The sequence below is a fragment of the Dreissena polymorpha genome, chromosome 6 (assembly GCF_020536995.1).
Source record: "Dreissena polymorpha isolate Duluth1 chromosome 6, UMN_Dpol_1.0, whole genome shotgun sequence".
Lineage (NCBI taxonomy): Eukaryota > Metazoa > Mollusca > Bivalvia > Myida > Dreissenidae > Dreissena > Dreissena polymorpha.
Window position 1 is genome coordinate 18,023,813 of NC_068360.1, and position 18,931 is coordinate 18,042,743.

Here is an 18,931-nt window from a genome sequence, read left to right on the forward strand (position 1 = left end):
TGCGCGAATGCAGGGGACGGAAATCAGAAGAGCCACTTATTGTATAGCTCAGCAGTCTCATGAGAAAAATTGAACTACGAACTGAACAAAGTAACACAACATGCAAAATGTGGTACATATGTGGGATAGACAAAAACCGTCGAATACAGTTTCATTACCAACAAAGTCATCGTAACCGCGGCAACCTTCTTGTTATCGCGGCCTCCTTATTTGCATGAAATTAGCATGCACGTGTGTTCACAATATCCTACAATTACTCATAAAATACATTGTGCATCTTTGAAATAAATGTATACGTCACATGTTAAGCCATTTTGTAATCATAAGGTTGTAAATAAAAGGAAACGACCAACTTGTACTAGAGCGTATTTGAATGCTCGGTTACCTATAATGAGTCAAGCGAACATTTTTATCTTTTGTTTATGTTATTAATGGTGCCACTATCAAATGTGTGTATGTAATCGGACAACATTTTGCATCAACAAAAAAGATAAAGGTGGACACAAACAGGTAGATACCATCGTCTAAATAGATACACGGCCGTTGACATATTCATTTATCATAAATAAGCACGGCGAAACGGATGTGATTCTTACTATTCACGATTTGTACTTTTTAATTAGTTTTTTTTTATCAGTTGTCACGTTACAAATACGTGGATAACATGTCACAATAAGTATACGTTGTAGACCTACGTTTGTGATTTGTATTTAATTAAAATATTGTAAAAGTCATCACATACATTGTTAAACAAGAAGAGTAGCCATCACCTCTCATGAAAAAAATCAACGAATGACTGACTTGCCTTTCGCTAGTAGCAAAATCGTTTTAAACGTCTACTGTAAACAAGACCACAAGCTGAAATAACTGCACAAAAATATGAGATTGTCAACGTATCTTGCATTTAACATTAGTATCAACTAAACTCCTTTTTTAAGCTGCTTGCAAGTTTAAGCTGAAACAATATATATATATATATATATATATATATATATATATATATATATATATATATATATATATATATATATTCATATAGAGAGAGAGAGAGAGAGAGAGAGAGAGAGAGAGAGAGAGAGAGAGAGAGAGAGAGAGAGAGAGAGAGAGAGAGAGAGAGAGAGAGAGAGAGAGAGAGAGAGAGAGAGAGAGAGAGAGAGAGAGAGAGAGAGAGAGAGAGAAATTGGCGACCGACAAAAATGGAGTGTTTTTTGGTGATTGTATCTGCCAAATACAACACAGGAGAGAGCTACCGGTAGATTTAATATGTTTAAACTAACTAATGTGTCAAAAATCAGTTTATGCAGACATACAATGTGGTCGAGCAGGATTTGGTAATTTTAAGTTAAGAAAAGACTGTGAATACGCCAGATTAGACAGAAGTGAAATTAATGTACCACACATATCCGGTACACCGGATGATATTTTAAGACAAGCAAAAGAAGCACTAGAGCATTTCCAAAAATCTGGTGAAATAACTGATAAACCGATTGAAACCAATTTAATAACAAGAGAAAATGTCATCGACGGAGAAAAAAATAATTTGGAAATAATTTAAGATAAAAACATTACTTCTATTGACGATAAGGAATTTGGGGAAAGGAAGGGTATTGAAAAGAATATGTCCCAAAAAGCTTTGGCGGAATTTATTATAAAAAATGATAAAATAAAATTAATCCCATCCATGAAAACCTTTATTGTTGAGGGAATACATGGCTCCAAACGTTTGGTGACAATCATGCCAAAAGAAACATGAAGTTGTCCGTCAACTGGACTTTGTTATCACTTACTAGCGGTTAAAATGACTCTACATATTGACGGAATTTGTGATAAACGGACGGTTAAAAATCTCACGCTTCTTCGAAGAAATAGCAAACCGCGTGTTGCCAAAAGAACGGGACAAAAGAAACCGAAAAAAGCCGACTTCGAAATTAACCCAGCACCCGGTTCAATACTCATGACACCAACTGGAAAATCATGCGACACATCGCTGAAACAAAAGCTCGCCAATTTAATAGCATCAACCCCAAAAACACCAATGTCTAAAAAAAGAAGCCGGAACACCAACAATTCATTCACTTCTTGTAAACAAATAAAGTTTGACAACAATTTAAGTTCAATTGCAGAAGACGTTCTCGAAGAAGAAAATCATTTAAATATAAGCAGCGATGATTCATTTACCAGTGAACAGACGTGTTTTAATCAAATGACCATTGATGACGCAGAAGACGATACTGTAGAAATTGCAAATATATCTGCAATAGATTGAGAGCTAGTTAAAAATCCATCTGGGTGGCTGAACGACCCAATAATTAACAAATCTCAGCAAATACTAAAAGAACAATTCGCGCTTGACAGTGGGATGCAAAACACACTTCTTGCTCGGACTTTACTGATGATTTAGGTACCTGGGATATAAATAAACGTTTAACGAAACAAAATCCCCCGTCCGCCCAAATACATCACAACGGCAGTAATCACTGGGTATTATCATACTAATCACAGAAAGATGGACATGTTATTGTGGTGGACAGTTTAAAATCTCCAAGAACTCTAAACAGTAGTATTTCAATTCAAATCGCTCAAATCTATCAAAATGGAGAGCGCAGTGTACAAGAACAAATACCTGACCTACAACGTCAACTTAATTACACAGATTGTGGTGTTTTTGCTATTGCAAATCTTACTGAGGTGTTAAACAACAATTATGATGTAGATTTTTCAAGTATCAGATATGATATACCAAGAATGAGAGCACATTTATTAGAATGTATTACTAAACAACATTTTACAACATTTCCAAAAATAGCAAAAATGCCAAAAATGCCGTGTAAAGTAGCAAAAAGTTGTTCTATTAAGATTTTTTTGCACTTGTAAGTTGCCTGATATAGTTGGTGATATGGTGGAATGTGACAATAAAAGATGCAAATTGAATAGATGGTTTCACAAAAGATGTGTTGGGTACACAATGACAAACCAAGATGAAAAATGGTTGTGTCCATACTGCACATGGTAATTTGAGATGAACAAGCACTGAGATAAAGGTATGTGATTATGGTACAACAATTATATCTTAATGTTTAGATATATGATATCTATTTAGATATAATGTAATGATATTCACCAGTACAGTTACTTTTGAAGTGTCATTCCCATTATAACAAATTAATCTATCTCGTACAATAAAATGAAATTTATGCCTTCGACATCCAGCCCCGGAAGGAGGGGGGGGGGTAACTTCCTGTATACGGGTATAAAGGGATGTGCCGAAAATACCAGGTGAGTTTTTCGACTAAAATTACTGATATGGGTATGGTTTTGAGAATCTAAGTATAGATATGTGTATTGAAATCAGAACTTTGCTTGTATTTAAATGCATATATATTTACAAATAGACAGATAATTCAATAAGTACACTGTACAAATCTACATTAATTGCATTGGACTCAGAATAAACAACGAAAAAAAGTCTAAAGGTATATTTACAATGATATGCACAACCATTTTTGTACTTCCATCACTTTTTCGAAATTTAATTTAAACCACACCATTATTGATAACGTTTGTTTCGAACTTGTAATTAAAATCCAGAGAGTCAAACGAAATGCACATCCACATTATGCTCTCTTTCAATTTATCTAAATGTTTTTTAAACCACATACACATGTATGCTCTTTTTTATTCTTATCGAAGTTTACAATAATGCATGACAAACAAACAATCCTAAATACGTTTTGCATTTGATGATGCTTTGAATAAATAATTTATTGTTAAAAACAAACCACGTTTATATGTCGTCGCTAATTCTATCGAAAATGCGTTTAAACTATGTGTCGTATTCTGAGAAAACTGGACAAAATGCATGTGCGTATAGTGTCGTCCCAGATTAGCATGTGCAGTTCGCACAGGCTTATGAGGGACGACACTTTCCGCCTTAATTGTATTTTTGCTAAGAAGAGACTTCATGTAAACGAAAAATGTCATAACAGCGAAAAGTGTCGACCCTGTTTAGCCTGTGTGGACTGTATGTTAAATATTTTGAGGTTAAACTAGTTTTTTTCGTCACTATAATGACCACACACGATATACGTCACAAATCTCCTAATTTTAAATTAAAGCGCAGAAGGCAATGCAAAACTAATAAAACGTTATCTTATGAAAAGGAATGAATATGTTTCGATTAAAGATTTATAAATTTAAAGAAAAAGATTTTATGTAAGTCAATTTTGTTTTGCTATGAGCGGGGATGTCCGAATAATTGTAAACTTTTGCTGAGCAAGTCATTCATGCTATTATACAGAATTGCAGTTTACCTACATATTTTTCAAAAGGTCAGATAGCTTAATTGGTAGAGCAACCCAGGCCGGTATCATTAGATGGCTCATGGGTGGGTTCGGGTTCGAATCTCGATCTGAACTTCGTAGGTAAACTTGTGGTTGCAAGGCTGGAAACTGATAGTGTGACAATTTGTTTTGGGCGGGGTTTTGGGCTAACCGTTCAGTTCATCAGTTCGTCAGGTCACATGAAACCGTTTAATATGGCCTGTTTGTTGTTTAATTGCTGAGTAACATATTTGACACAAATCGTGCAGTCCCGCTTTAACTCCTTATTTATGTTGGCTATATTGCACTTTACCGGTACGCTGCCATCATGGATTCCGAAATTTGCGAAACTTAACACTAATTATAAGGGCTTGGGTTATAGTGCGTGCCGGTAAAGTGCAATTGCCCCGGACTGTTTAGTAGCTCTTATCCGCAGTTGGTATTCGAACCATATATACTTCAGATGTGCGCCGACATAAGGTGATTTTATCTATTTTACAAACAGCATCTTTTGTGGGCTTTAAAAAATGAAGTCATTTAGTTACAAGGACTGTTCTGTTGCTCTTATCTGCAGTTGGTTTTCAATCCATATATGTTTCTTCCAGATTTGTGCAAAATAAGGGTTTATCTGAACTACACAGTCGGCAAATTATCACCATTTTACAAACGGAAGCTTTTGTGGGCTTTTCAAACATGACCTCGTGTGACCTTTTGAACTGACAATATATCGTTCTAAATCATAAAACAATTTCAATGAAATGTACATGTAATTCATTGGAAAAGTTTTTCTAAGCAAGTTAATCATGCTATTCAACAGAATTGCAGTTTACCAATATATTTTTCAAAAGGTCAGAATAGCTTAATTGGTAGAGCAATCCAGGCCGGAATCATATCTTATTTAGATGGCTAATGGGTGGTTTCGGGTTCGAATCCCGATCTGAACTTAGTAGGTAAATTGTGGTTGCAAGGCTGGCAACGGAAAGTATGACAATTTGTTTTGGGCGGGGTTTTGGGCTAACAGTTCAGTTCATTAGGTCACATGACACCCTTTAATATGGCCCGTTTGTTGTTGAATTGCTGATTAAAGTAATAATTGAATGTTCATTTCCTTATTTTTTATAACAGTCTTTACGAACTCCAGGTTCTTCTGCTAGGAAGTGCCTTTAATGATTTAATTCAAATATTATCTGTATATAAGTTGTGTGTTAGTTTCTTCACGGTGCGTATATTGTATATTGTCATCTAGAGTCCTTGGTTTCTTCTATTACAGATTAATTGAGCTCGCTTTGATGCATCGCCTTATTTCATATTATGCTTTCTCACATTTTTTTTACATATTTAAAAACAGTGGAAGAAAACCATAACAACGGTACCAAAAATGTATGGTCGGTTAGAAAAAGGATGCTTTTATAGCTCCTTTTAGCTTTTCCGTGTTTTCCTCAAGACATTGTTTTGTGTACAAAAACAAAACGGTATTTTTCGGTCAACTTTGACCGCGATTTACAGGTTGGCACTGACCCTGCCATAAAATATTTTTACATGGTTAGAAACTGTGGAGGTTCTTCTTTGCAACGGTACCATTATAATTAATATCGAATTAATAATAATGTTTTCATAACCCCTTTTTCCTTTTCAGGGTTTTCCTTACGGCATTTGCGTGTGTAAAAAAACCGTTAAAACAGGCCGACTTTGTCCGCGATTTACAGGCCGACTCTGACCCTGCCATAAACTATTTTATATATTATTAGAAACTGTAGAGGATCTTCTTTACAACGGTACCATTATAATTAATATCGGACGAATAATATTGCATTTATAACCATTTATATCGGTTCCGGTTTTTCTTTACGGCATTTGCGTGTGTAAAAAAAACGTTAAAACAGGCCGACTTTGTCCGCGATTTACAGGCCGACTACTACCCTGTCATAAAATATTTTGACATGGTTAGAAACTGTAGAGGATCTTCTTTAAAACGGTACTATTATAATTAATATCGGACGAATAATAATGCATTTATAACCATTTATATCGGTTCCTGGTTTTCTTTACGGCATTTGCGTGTGTAAAAAAAACGTTAAAACAGGCCGACTTTGTCCGCGATTTACAGGCCGACTACGACCCTGCCATAAAATATTTTGACATGGTCAGAAACTGTAGAGGATCTTCTTTACAACGGTACCATTATAATTAATATCGGACGAATAATAATGCATTTATAACCATTTATATCGGTTCCGTGTTTTCTTTACGGCATTTGCGTGTGTAAAAAAAAAACGTTAAAACAGGCCGACTTTGGCCCCGATTTACAGGCCGACTACGACCCCGCCATAAAATATTTTGACATGGTTAGAAACTGTAGAGGATCTTTTTTTACAACGGTACCATTATAATTAATATCTGACGAATAATAATGCATTTATAACCATTTATATCGGTTCCGGGTTTCACCTAAAAGATTTCCGGGTTTTCCGGATATTTCCGGGTTTTATACCTGCCCTTTGGGCCCCCTTTCTGGACCTAAACCATACAAACAGTTTTATCTATGTGATACGGTAAGCAGTTATAAACATGCCTGTAAAAGCATTTCCTGTAAATAAGCATTGGTATCTCTCTTAATTATATCAGCAGTTTTTAGAACTTTAAATTTATTTGTTATCATTTAACCTATCCGGGTCGTTTCACCCTAATTCTTGTTCGCCCCTGAGTCGTTTCGCCCTAATACCCGTTCGCACTGGGTCGTTTTGCCCTTATTCCTGGGTCGTTTCGCCCTAGTTTTTATACGTATAGTGAATTTTAAGGATTTATCTTTAGCTTGTCACAAGCTGAATTCCTTATTCCTCTGGCCTTTAAACGGGTGACGGTTCTTTCAGCACGAAGCATTTTCGGCCCCTCTTCATAACTATGAGATATTGTTTAATACAGTATTATATTATTATATAATATCATATTATTTTTTATTTTTATAGCTTATTAAAATTGTAGAAATCATAATACTTGCTTGATTGGCTAAAATAATTAGAATCTATTTCCCTGTTTACAGTATATGTATACAGTATTCATTAAAATATCAGGGCCCTCTCTACACTTTGGGGGATTGGGGCCGGGGCTCTTAGAGGGGTGAATTTCGCGTCGTTTTGGGCGAAAAGGGGAATTTTATATCTTTTCACCAACCATTCAGCACCTAAAATTGCTATATTTTAAATGTGATTTAGATAAATATACATTTAATCAAAGATTAGTAGCACCATACCAGCTGGCAACATAGGTATACAATTTAAAAAAAAAATAAAAAATATTATTCTTATTTTTTGGAGGGGGGATTTTAAGCTGAAACAGGGGAAAAAAGTATACTTTTTTCATGGGGAAGCCGCCAATATTCCGCGGTAAAAACAGCCAAACGAGGGCCCTGAATATTGAAAGGGAAAATAATGATCTTCAGCTTATTCTCCTTTTTTCTCACTTTAAAAAAAATGTCTCTTACTTTAAAGAATATGAAACCATTTAAAAACAATATGGACAGCAACGACAACATGCAGACAGATAACGCAGACACGAAAAACAGTACAGCCAAGATGGAACAATCATATTTCTCGATCCGCGGTGTCAAGGCGCAACAAGTCGATGCCTAGTCAGCCCTTGAAGCCGCGTCAGTATGAGGCGGCACGTCGCATTTCGCCGCGATTCTTCGCATATGTCCGCCTAGGCAAGCCACAATCTGCGATATGACGCAAAGTCAATTCGCATCATAAAATAAAAATCTGTTAAAAGTGATTAGTAAGTCAATAGATTTTAAAAGAACAATTATAATAATATTTAAAATCATAATTAATTTAATGTAGCTATTACGTCATACTTACTATTTTTCCTGTCGCCACTCATTACCCGATAATCCCGTATATTCCAGTTTTAAACCAAATTCTAGTAGATATTTACGATAAAAGTTCTCATGAATTTTAAGAAATACAAACATTCGCCAATTTTCTTAAGTGTCAAATAAATTTAAGCATTTGTTTCTATTTTAAGATGTGATGAAATAACATCCAATAGCTGCGTTTTTTCCACTGAACACACGTAAATCGCCAGATGTGATGCTCATGTTTTTATACAACACAAAATACACCCACACTTTCCATGCGACGTTCTACATGTCTGCATAATTTTCGCGTGCTTTTTATTTGCTAACCTAGGCACAACGTGCTCATGCCTCATGGTGAGCTTTTGTGGTCGCCTTTTGTCCGTTGTCTTTTGTGCGTTGTCCATTGTGCGACGTCAACATTTGCCTTGTTAACTCTCTAGAGGCCACATTTATTGTCCAATCTTCATGGAATTTGGTCAGAAGATTGGTCTCAATGATATCTTGGATGAGTTCGAAAATGGTCACGTTTGCTTGAAAAACATGGCTGCCAAGGGGCGGGGCATTTTTCCTTTTATGGCTATAGTAAAACCTAGTTAACACTCTATAGGTCACATTTATTTGCCGATTATCATGAAACTTGGTCAGAAGATTCGTCCCATTGATATCTTGAATGAGTTCGAAAATGGTTTTGGTTGCTTTAAAAACATGACCACCAGAGGCGGTGCATTTTTCCTTATATGGCTATATATGGTTATAGTAAAACCTTGGCAACACTCTAGAGGCCTCATTTATTGTCCAATCTTCATGAAATTTGGTCAGAATCGGGGCTCAAAATTTAACCTAAAAACCAACTTGCCCTGCTGGGCAAGTTCTTAGAAAATCTTCTTGCCCTGAACGTAAAGCCACTTGCCCAAACATGAAATATCACATTAACTGTAAATCTCATATTCTTTAATAAAGAAAAAAATGATACACCACAAAACCTTTTTTTATTTTTGAACATTTAACAAAATAATTACAGCAATTAAAGTCGAATTAAAGTCTAAATTAAATGCTCTTTGTTCTTTTTGCACTTACCTGGGCAGACAACTAGATTATAAAATAACTTGCCCGGACCCAACTTTTACTTGCCAGGGGCCATAGGACGACTGTTAATGTTGAGCCCTGCAGAAAATTGGTCACAATCATATCTTGGATGAGTTCGAAAATAATTATGATTGCTTGTAAAGAAATGCTTCCAAATGGCGGTGCATTTTTCTATATATGGCTATAGTAAATTCTTGTTAACACTCTAGAGGCCGCATTTATTGTCCAATCTTCATATTGTAGCGAAAACGCAATCTCCATGCAGAGTTGTCGTTCCTTGCTCTCACATACAATTTGATCCAGCTTTGCTGGCTCCCGTCAAATCACTGCGCGGAGGTTGGCGAAAACGCTGCCTGTCACTAACTGTTTTCTTGGTGGCTTGTAACCCCAAATCCGGAATTGATTGTCGTAAACCATTGTCGTAAATACATTACATAAGTTAAAACTGACATAGAATTCGGACGAAATAGAGATTTTTCTTGCAAATAAAACATACTTTAGATGGACCTAGGGGCAAAGAATCTAGTCGTAAGTGTTAATTATTCATATTTTATTATCATCATACCATTCGTTACAGTTGTTATTCTGTGTTAGGTGATAAATCATGCCAAGTAGTAACTGACTGCTCGTCTGTTTATAAATTAGCATGAACCAATTTTTTTTTAAACATAAATAATTGATGTCAAATGCCTGCAGGAATAATATTTAAGGTATTAGAAAGCATTTTCTTTTTGTTTTAATGGATTAGAGCAAAGTCGGGTAATTTCGACACCTTAAGAGTAAAATTTGATTTAGTCCTGATGTGTCGAAATTACCCTCCAAGTGCCCAAACTTAATGAAAAACACCGTTTTGACTTGTTGATATTTGCTAACGAACGTTATTATCGTTGCCGGCATAATTCAAAACTTCAAGCGATTTAACTAAATGCGGCGGAGTGTAATTTCGACAGTAAGCGGCTAATTTCGACAGTCAGCGGCTAATTTCGACACTTGTCTTTGTATTAATTTTCAACAACTGTTTTAATCAGTTATTTACATTGTATGTCTCAATTAATAGAATTTCACGATCTCTTTAATGTCTAGTGTTAATTAGGCTCGATTGTTCATTGTCGGCTCGGGTACTGCTAACATTTACCCCGGGTACATTGAAGTATACTTACATGTACCCCGGGTACGGTAAATATACTAAAACGTACCCGGTCGAAATTAGACTGTAACCGAGTTTTATTCCCGCCCTAAATCAGATGTCGTAAAACGCGCTACCGATTACCGTTATTACGAAACAAACTTCTATTATTTGTTTTTATAAACTGCATCAACATGCTTTTTGAGTATGGGTTCCGATAATATAGAGGCAATTTAACAGAAAATTGACATAAATATGAACATAATTAATCTAAAAAAAATAGCCGACGACGACCGATTTAGCGTAAAAATTCCCGGGTAGATTTTAGTATATTTACCGTACCCGGGGTACATGTAAGTATACTTTAGCGTACCCGGGGTATATGTAAGTAGTACCCGAGCCGAAAATGACCAATCGATTGTTAATAAGGTTGTGGTGGTTTAGTGGATGTGATGTCCGCCTAGCGATCAGGAGAGAGTGTTTTAATAAGTCGTAGGCTTTCCATGCAGTGGAGCTTTAATAAATAGGATTATACTAAACTAGTGTTAATTTGCAAATCAGAGAATTATAAATAAATTGCATTTAGAGTTCGTATTGTGCTCCCACTTGACTCAATATACAGTACAGACACCGTGTACTTAAACAAACGCCACTCGCCGCAATGTTCATCTCACTGTTAGCTTACCAATATGAACCCCGCGATAGGTGTTCAGATCAAATGTCGCGGGGGCCGTTTGCCATAGATTAACACCGCGAATCACCGCGGACCCATAATTTCTACCGCGGTGATCATCGTGTTCGCTAAATATAATTGAACATAAACGTATTGAATTGATCCCTTTAATTTAAGAGTGATAATGAATAAATAAATTCTATTTTAATGTACATGCTGGTCGAAAGGATGTGATAAGTATTTAAAATATATTGGCGACAATAAAACGCCTCCGATACATATGTGTCAACTGTATCTATCGAATACATGCAACTTCTCCCTTCTTTAATTATCCATTACTCGATAATCCCATATACGCCCGATTTCCGTTTTTAAAGCAAATTATCTGAGGGAAATATAGATGATAAGAGTGCCCAAGAATGCCATAAACATAAACGTTCGCAATTTTCGAAAGTATCAAATGAATTTCGGCATATGATTCTATTTAAAGGTTTGATGAACTGCATGTAAGCCCCTTAACAATACAGTTGTATTCCAACATGCGAAAATCATCTTACACGGTTTGCACGCGCCGGGTACAGCTATTTTCGGTTAGCAACTTCTAGATAAAATAAATGAATTTCTTTGTCCTGATAAAAAGCGCGCGAAAATTTGCGTGGGTGTATTTATTTGTAAATACAAATTTCGTAGCGGGTACAACATTGTGATCATTTGATTTCCATCAAAAGTTTCGTTGTGAATTTCAACTAAAGTTGAAATATCTCGCGATATATTTGGCATTGCCATTAAGAGTTAATAGTATTGATCATCTAAACGCTTTATTTACGTTTCCGACGTTATGTACTGTACAAATTTAAGTGCATACGTGTGCACATACTTATAACATCTACATGTAGTACACATGTATATGATTTTCTTTTGTACATGTACATTTAAAACGCGTGAATGACCCTCGCAGACAGGTGTTTACGGTGGTTGCGCAGCATCCGAGGTGATCACAGGTGATCCAATTAACGATATAATTAAGTTAAAAAAAATACATTTTCATTAGTCAATAACCTTCACAATCTTTAAATAGCTCTAATTTTATACAATCTGCTTGAAAAGATATAGAGGGAGCTAAATATAATATTCAATAAGCTGCGTCAACTATTTAAAGAGTAATTCTATTCAACGAATCTATCTTTCCATATGCGCTGGGAATGCTTGAAAACATTTGGAGTGTCGGAATTACCCACCATCGTATAAAATCGGAGGATAATTTCGACACCCCACAAATCATAGTTTAACAAATGATTTGCACTATTCAAACACAAATACAGGTCAAGTGAAACAAATTTTATACTAGAACTTGTACAAATACCAGAAATACAGCGAAATCCTGAAGGGAAGTAATAGACAATTATGTAACCTCCCTTAGCGAAGCTCATAACGCTATAAAAATTCTCTAAGTAATACAATGTACTTATTTTAAATGACTCACTTACATGCAATTAGCGAGACGTTTGATAGAGAGATGTTATCTGGTGACGTCACAACACCAACTACGTCACATTTTACAACGAAATCATACGGGATGCGCATGATATCTTGGATGAGTTCGAAAATGGTTTTGGTTGCTTACAGGGTTCGCCAAAACTTGAAAAATCTGTCAGTCATTCGGACTGACAGACTTGAAATTTTTGTCAGTCCGAATCAGTTTCTGTCATTCCCACTGTCCGACTAAACTATAACAGCAAAACACAACAAAAGAGAGTACCTTTTTGATGTTTATTGGTTTTTATCACCTTAAAATACAATAAAAACATTCCAAAGTCGATATAATTAAACAATTATTATATTAATAATAAACCACATATAAACCAAAGGTATTCTTTTCGGCTTCTTTTTGTCAAACTCTTTTTTAGCCTGCACAGCTCTACAAATCGGTGTTCACTAACATATATAATTATTATATTGATTTGGTTACCTTCTATAGTATAAGGATACGTGACATTACTTATTTATAATAATATGCATTACAGACGGTGTACTTATGTATAAGTCTAAATAAAATGTCTGTTCTGTTCTGTTCTTGAAAGGTTAGGTTGACATCCAATCAAGTTTGACTTAATTGCACACACCCATTCACACTACTTTGGGTGACTTCAATTTCTGTTTATTAGCCGATTTCACAAGTTCTAAAACAACACCTATTGTTAAAATATTTTCTCTTAGCTGAGGTGGTTGATTTCCAGGTTCAATTAAATGAATGTCTTTCACACCTATTTCTTGATAGAAAGGCCCGTGATAATTACCAACATCCATTCTTGTTGTCTGAAATAACACAAAACATATTGCTACAAACTATCAACAACAAATCAAAACATAAATATCCTTATGTCCGCATTTTAAAATATCCGAAATATAGTACATTGGGTGAAAAATCTAATTTTGATTTCAGAAATTGTTGGTGTATAAATTTAAATATATCCTTCCCAGAACAATCTAATAATGAAACTATTTAACGGAAATGCTCACAAATGCCTGTTGAAACAAGTTTTCATGCGTATTTTGTTGTGGAGAAATTAAATGGAACACATAAAATGGCGGACGCACACGGTTCTTTTTTTTTAACAAAGACCGTTGATTTTGAACTCGCATGTGATAGTTAATTCTAATCACACTTTAAACATCAAAACATCAAAATGAAGGTAAGAAAAGAAGGATTATGACAGAAGTTGAACAAAAAGCATTTACCTTCTATTAATCCAATAGCATATGATACACTTTGAGTGATCTTTCTGAAACAATTTTTCATCCGATTGTGTCGGTCAGTCGGACCGATTATCTTAAATCACATGTCGGTCCTTAGAAAAATTTGCCGGTCAGGACCGGCAGACCGACGGTTTTGGCGAACCCTGTGCTTAAAAACATGGCCAACGGGGGGCAGGGCATTATTCCTCTAGGCTATAGTAAAACCTTGTTAACACTATAGAGGCCACATTTATTTCCAATCTTCATGAAATTTGGTCAGAAGATTGGTCTCAATGATATCTTGGATGAGTTCGAAAATAATTATGTTTGCTTGAAAAAAATGGCTTCCCCTTGGGTCATTTTTTCTAATATGGCTATAGTAAAATCTTGTTAACACTCTAGAGGCCACATTTACTGTCTGATCTTCTTGAAACTTGGTCAGAAGATTCATCCCGATAATTTCTTGGACAAGTTCAAAAATGATGCCGGTTGGTTGAAAAACATGACTGCTAGGGGCGGTGCATTTTTCCTTATATGGCTATAGTAAAACCTTGTTAACACTCTATAGAGGCCACATTTATTTTCCGATCTTCATATCTTGTTATCTCAGGTGAGCGACTTTGGGCCTTTCAGGTCCTCTTGTTTAAGTAAAACATTTACTTTGTCGTTAACAATTAAATTTTGTAATTGATCAAGACTAAATGAAATTTTATATAGTAAAAACAACTTGTCAACACCCTAGAAGTCACATTATATAATTTGCCCAATCCTCATGAAACTTGGTGAACAGATTGGTTTTATATATATCTCAGATGAGTATGCAAATGGTCCCGATCAGTCAAGTTTTACTTATGTGACTAGAGAAAAACCTTGTGATAGAACACTATAGAAGTCACATTTTTTGCATAATCATCATGACATTTAGTGAATACATTGGTTTTATTGATTTCTCGGACAAGTTGGAAAATGGCTCAGATCGGTGAAACACACTTTTTAGCTCACCAGATTGCTCAGGTGAGGTTTAAGGATTGGTCTTTGTCCGCCGTCCGTCCGTCCACATTTGGTTTGTAAACACTCTAGCATTCACATTTCTCAAGCATTCTTTATCAAAGTTGCTGAAAGATCTCAGTCAATTTTGATAATGAGCAAAATCATTAGATAATCCAAATTTTCTTTATATTATACAAAATCCTTGTAAGCACTCTAGTGGTCACAATTTTGTTTCAGATTTTATGAATCTTGGTCATAATATTTATTTTTGTAAGCAAAATTTGATGTTTGGTTAGGGGGGTCAACTCAAAATAAAGGTAACCAGGTCAAATCTTACAAAAACACTCCATGCGCCAGAGTTTTGGTTCAATAATGACGAAATAATATGACCCAAATGTTTGTCTGGGCAATATCTAGGTAAAGTTTGACATTTGGTAAAGATTGAATGAATCGACTCCTCTCAGGGGAGCGAACTAGGGCCATCTTGGCCCTCTTGTTTATTTTACTCTTTAAATTAACTGCATTTTAATAACACAAGGGTGCCAACAAATGCCTTGCCTTTCGTTTTATTCATAGCAACAGACTTTAATGTCTTTTTGGGAGCGACAGGCGAAACACACTCATTAGACCCGAAACCTGAAAATTCCGAGTCTTTCGCTAGCGAAAGCTTGTCTTCCATATTGGCTTAAATACCACCAAACAAATATAAAACTAGGACTACGTCCTTAGTAAGGCAGTATAAAACAAGAACACAAATTAAATGAGATGAATTTCAACAAGTTTTACCTAATTGTTAATCGAACCAACCACTCGACAACAAGCAAAATCGAAGAATGGTAAAACAGGTTGAAGGTTACAATATACTAAATCTTTTGGGAGTGCAATGCTATACTCATTAAAAACCTGAACATCATTTATAAGAAGACACAATTTTCTGTGTGGGCACTTGCCATGACTTTATTTTAGAATGTTTCTTTGTGCATGTGGTAGGGAAAACATTGATGTTTAACAGAAATTCACTCATTTGCTTGAAGGTTAAAGACTACATGAGACTTTGACAGATGGCGGGAAACCCTCATTCACTGGTACAAACCTGTTAAATTGATGGCTGTAAAACAGTGACCGCTGATTCGCATCGAGTTCTTTCTTGCAAAACGCATGACCCCCCTTTTTTATTGTCTAAATCATTGCAGCTTGGAATGCTCTGTAAGAAAATGTATGGTTATGGGGATCTCTATGCGCAAAAGTTTGACTTTATTTTTTGTTGAAGTTATTGCTTTTACATTGAATTTGTGTAGGAAATCTTTTGGTATATTGTAACCTGAACATATGGTATGTAGGCGAGTCACATGGTGTTTTAAGCACGTTGTTTCAAATGCGGATCACTCGATATCAACATCCTGATATGCTCAGTATACATGCGAAAGCCGTAGGCCTTTACAGAAAATAATCTAATAAATGACCACACACCCACACTATACACCCCTCTCCACCCCACCCCTCTCTATATTTTGATTAAAGTATTGGGATAGGTCCCTTCATCTTTAAAATGAAAAATAGATGAGTTGTCTGCACCCGCGTGCACCCGCTAGGTGGTGCTCTTGTTTTGTTTGTGGCACTATATATTTCATTTGAATTTGCTGCAAAGATATCTATTCATGGTACATGTATATGAAAATGTGTTGAATATAATGTCCGACAAAAAAGAGCATTTTGTATCTTGTTAGCTCATCTATTTTTTGAAAAAAAAAAAAGAGCTATTTTCATCACCTTGGCGTCGGCGTTGGCGTCGGCGTCCGGTTAAGTTTTTCGTTTAGCTCCACTTTTCTCATAAAGTATCAATGCTATTGCATTCAAACTTGGTACACTTACTTACTATCATGAGGTGACTGGGCAGGCAAAGTTAGATAAATCTGGCATGCATTTTGACAGAATGATGTGCCCTTTTTATACTTAGAAAATTGAAAATTTTGGTTAAGTTTTGTGTTTAGGTCCATTTTATTCCTTAAGTATCAAAGCTATTGCTTTCATACTTGCAACACTTACTAACTATCATAAGGGGACTGTGCAGGCAAAGTTATGTAACTCTGACTGGCATTTTTACAGAATTATGTGCCCTTTTTATACTTAGAAAATTGAAACTTTGGTTAAGTTTTGTGTTTAGGTCCACTTTATTCCTACAGTATCAAAGCTATTGCTTTCATACTTGCAACAGTTATTAACTATCATAAGGGGACTGTGCAGGCAAAGTTATGTAACTCTGACTGGCATTTGGACGGAATTATGGGCACTTTATACTTAGAAAATTGAAAATTTGGTTAAGTTTTGTGTTTTGGTCCACTTTACCCCTAAAGTATCATAGATATTGCTTTCATACTTGGAACACTCGCAAACTATCATAAGGGTACAGTAAAAGGACAAGTTGCATAACTCTGGTTGTCATTTTTACGGAATTATTGCCCTTTTTTGAATAAGTAACTTTTCAAGTTGAATTTTACCTTGACCTTTGAATGACCTTGACTCTCAAGGTCAAATTATTAAATTTTGCTAAAATTGCCATAACTTCTTTATTTATGATTACATGATTAGATTTGATTGATACTTTGACAAAACTACTCTAACCTGACATACTACGATAGACTCCACCCAAACCATATCCTGTGCCCTCCCCCCATCTCCCCCCCCCCCCGAATCCCCCCCTATTTTTTTTTTAAGATCATCTCACAAATGACCACCACACCCTCACACTATACCCCCCCCCCCCCCCGCGAAAAAAAAATTATTTTTTTGCAATTTTTTTCCTCATTTTTGGAAGATAATGTAATAAATGTCCACACCCCCACACTATACACCCATCTTCACTCCACCCATCTCTCCTTTGTGATTGAAACTGAGAGTCCTTTCACCTTTAAAAAGAAAATAGATGAGCGGTCTGCACCCGCAAGGCGGTGCTCTTGCTAATCTATGTTACCCAACCACTAATAGCGTTGAAATTTTGGATATTGCTGCAAGGAACATTGATTTTGACTCTCTTAACTTTATTTAATTTTTGAAATATTGTATGAAATATTCGTTATTTTTGACTCTTTATGGGCTTTTAATTATTCAGTCTTCACAATTTTATAACAGCTGTTCCTTTTCTATCGTATAAATATATTGCTAAAGTAAGTTATGGCTGATATCAGCAATAATAGCAAAGGCGGCGATGCTTATTATCCCCACGCTTTTTTAAATGCGTGGGGATGTTGTGGTTATTTCCCCCCGCTGTCTGTCTGACTGTCTGTCTGTCCGTCCTGACCACTATCTCCTCCTACACTATAAGCGCTAGAACCTTGAAACTTACACACATGGTAGCTATGAGCATTTGTGCGACCCTGCACTATTTGGAATTTTGATCTGACCCATGGGTCAACAGTAATGGGAGTTGGGATTGGGCTGGGTCAGAGATTTTCACTCATTTTTAGCTCGACTATTATATAAGAAATATATATAGTAGAGCTATCCTACTCACCCCGGCGTGGGCGTTAGCGTTAGCGTGAGCATGCAAATGTAAAAGTCTGCGTACCAACCCAAATATTTCCTATGTCCTTGGACATATTGCTTTTATATTTTGCATACTTCTTTACCAACATGATCCTATAAACAAGAGCAGACAACTGTATCAAGCATTTTGACAAAATTATGGCCCCTTTTATACTTAAAATATGCATATTATTGATAAATCAACATGTATGTTAAAGTTTGCGTACCAACTCAAATATTTTCCATGTCGTTTGACATATTGCTTTCATATTTTCCATACTTCTTTACCAACATGATCCAAATCTACAAACAAGAGCAGACAATTGTATCAAGCATTTTGACAGAATTATGACCCCTTTTATACTTAGATAATTGAACATTTGGTTGATTTTTGTTTTTTGGTCCAATTTACTCCTGAAGTATCATAGCTATTGCTTTCAGACTTGGAAAACTTGTTAACTATCGTAAGGGGACTGTACAGGGCAAGTTGCGTAACTCTGGTTGGCTTTTTAACGGAATTATGGCCTTTTTTGTCTTAGTAACTTTGAATATTTTGTTAAGTTTTGTGTTCAGATCCACTTAACTTCTAAAGTATCAAGGCTATTGCTTTCAAACTTCAAATA

At 35.6% G+C, this 18,931-nt stretch overlaps 2 protein-coding genes across 2 annotated transcripts in view; both read left to right on the plus strand.

The window, feature by feature from the left end:
* LOC127834901 (uncharacterized) overlaps positions 1-18,931 on the plus strand; it is a 173,385-nt gene that overhangs the window by 144,697 nt on the left and 9,757 nt on the right. The window lies entirely within an intron of this gene.
* Positions 9,662-18,931, plus strand: part of LOC127834890 (zinc finger protein 585A-like) — a 124,614-nt gene continuing 115,344 nt past the window's right edge. The window contains exon 1 of the mRNA XM_052361005.1: positions 9,662-9,789. The gene's annotated coding sequence lies outside the window, so the exon portion shown is untranslated. The remainder of the gene's footprint in view (positions 9,790-18,931) is intronic.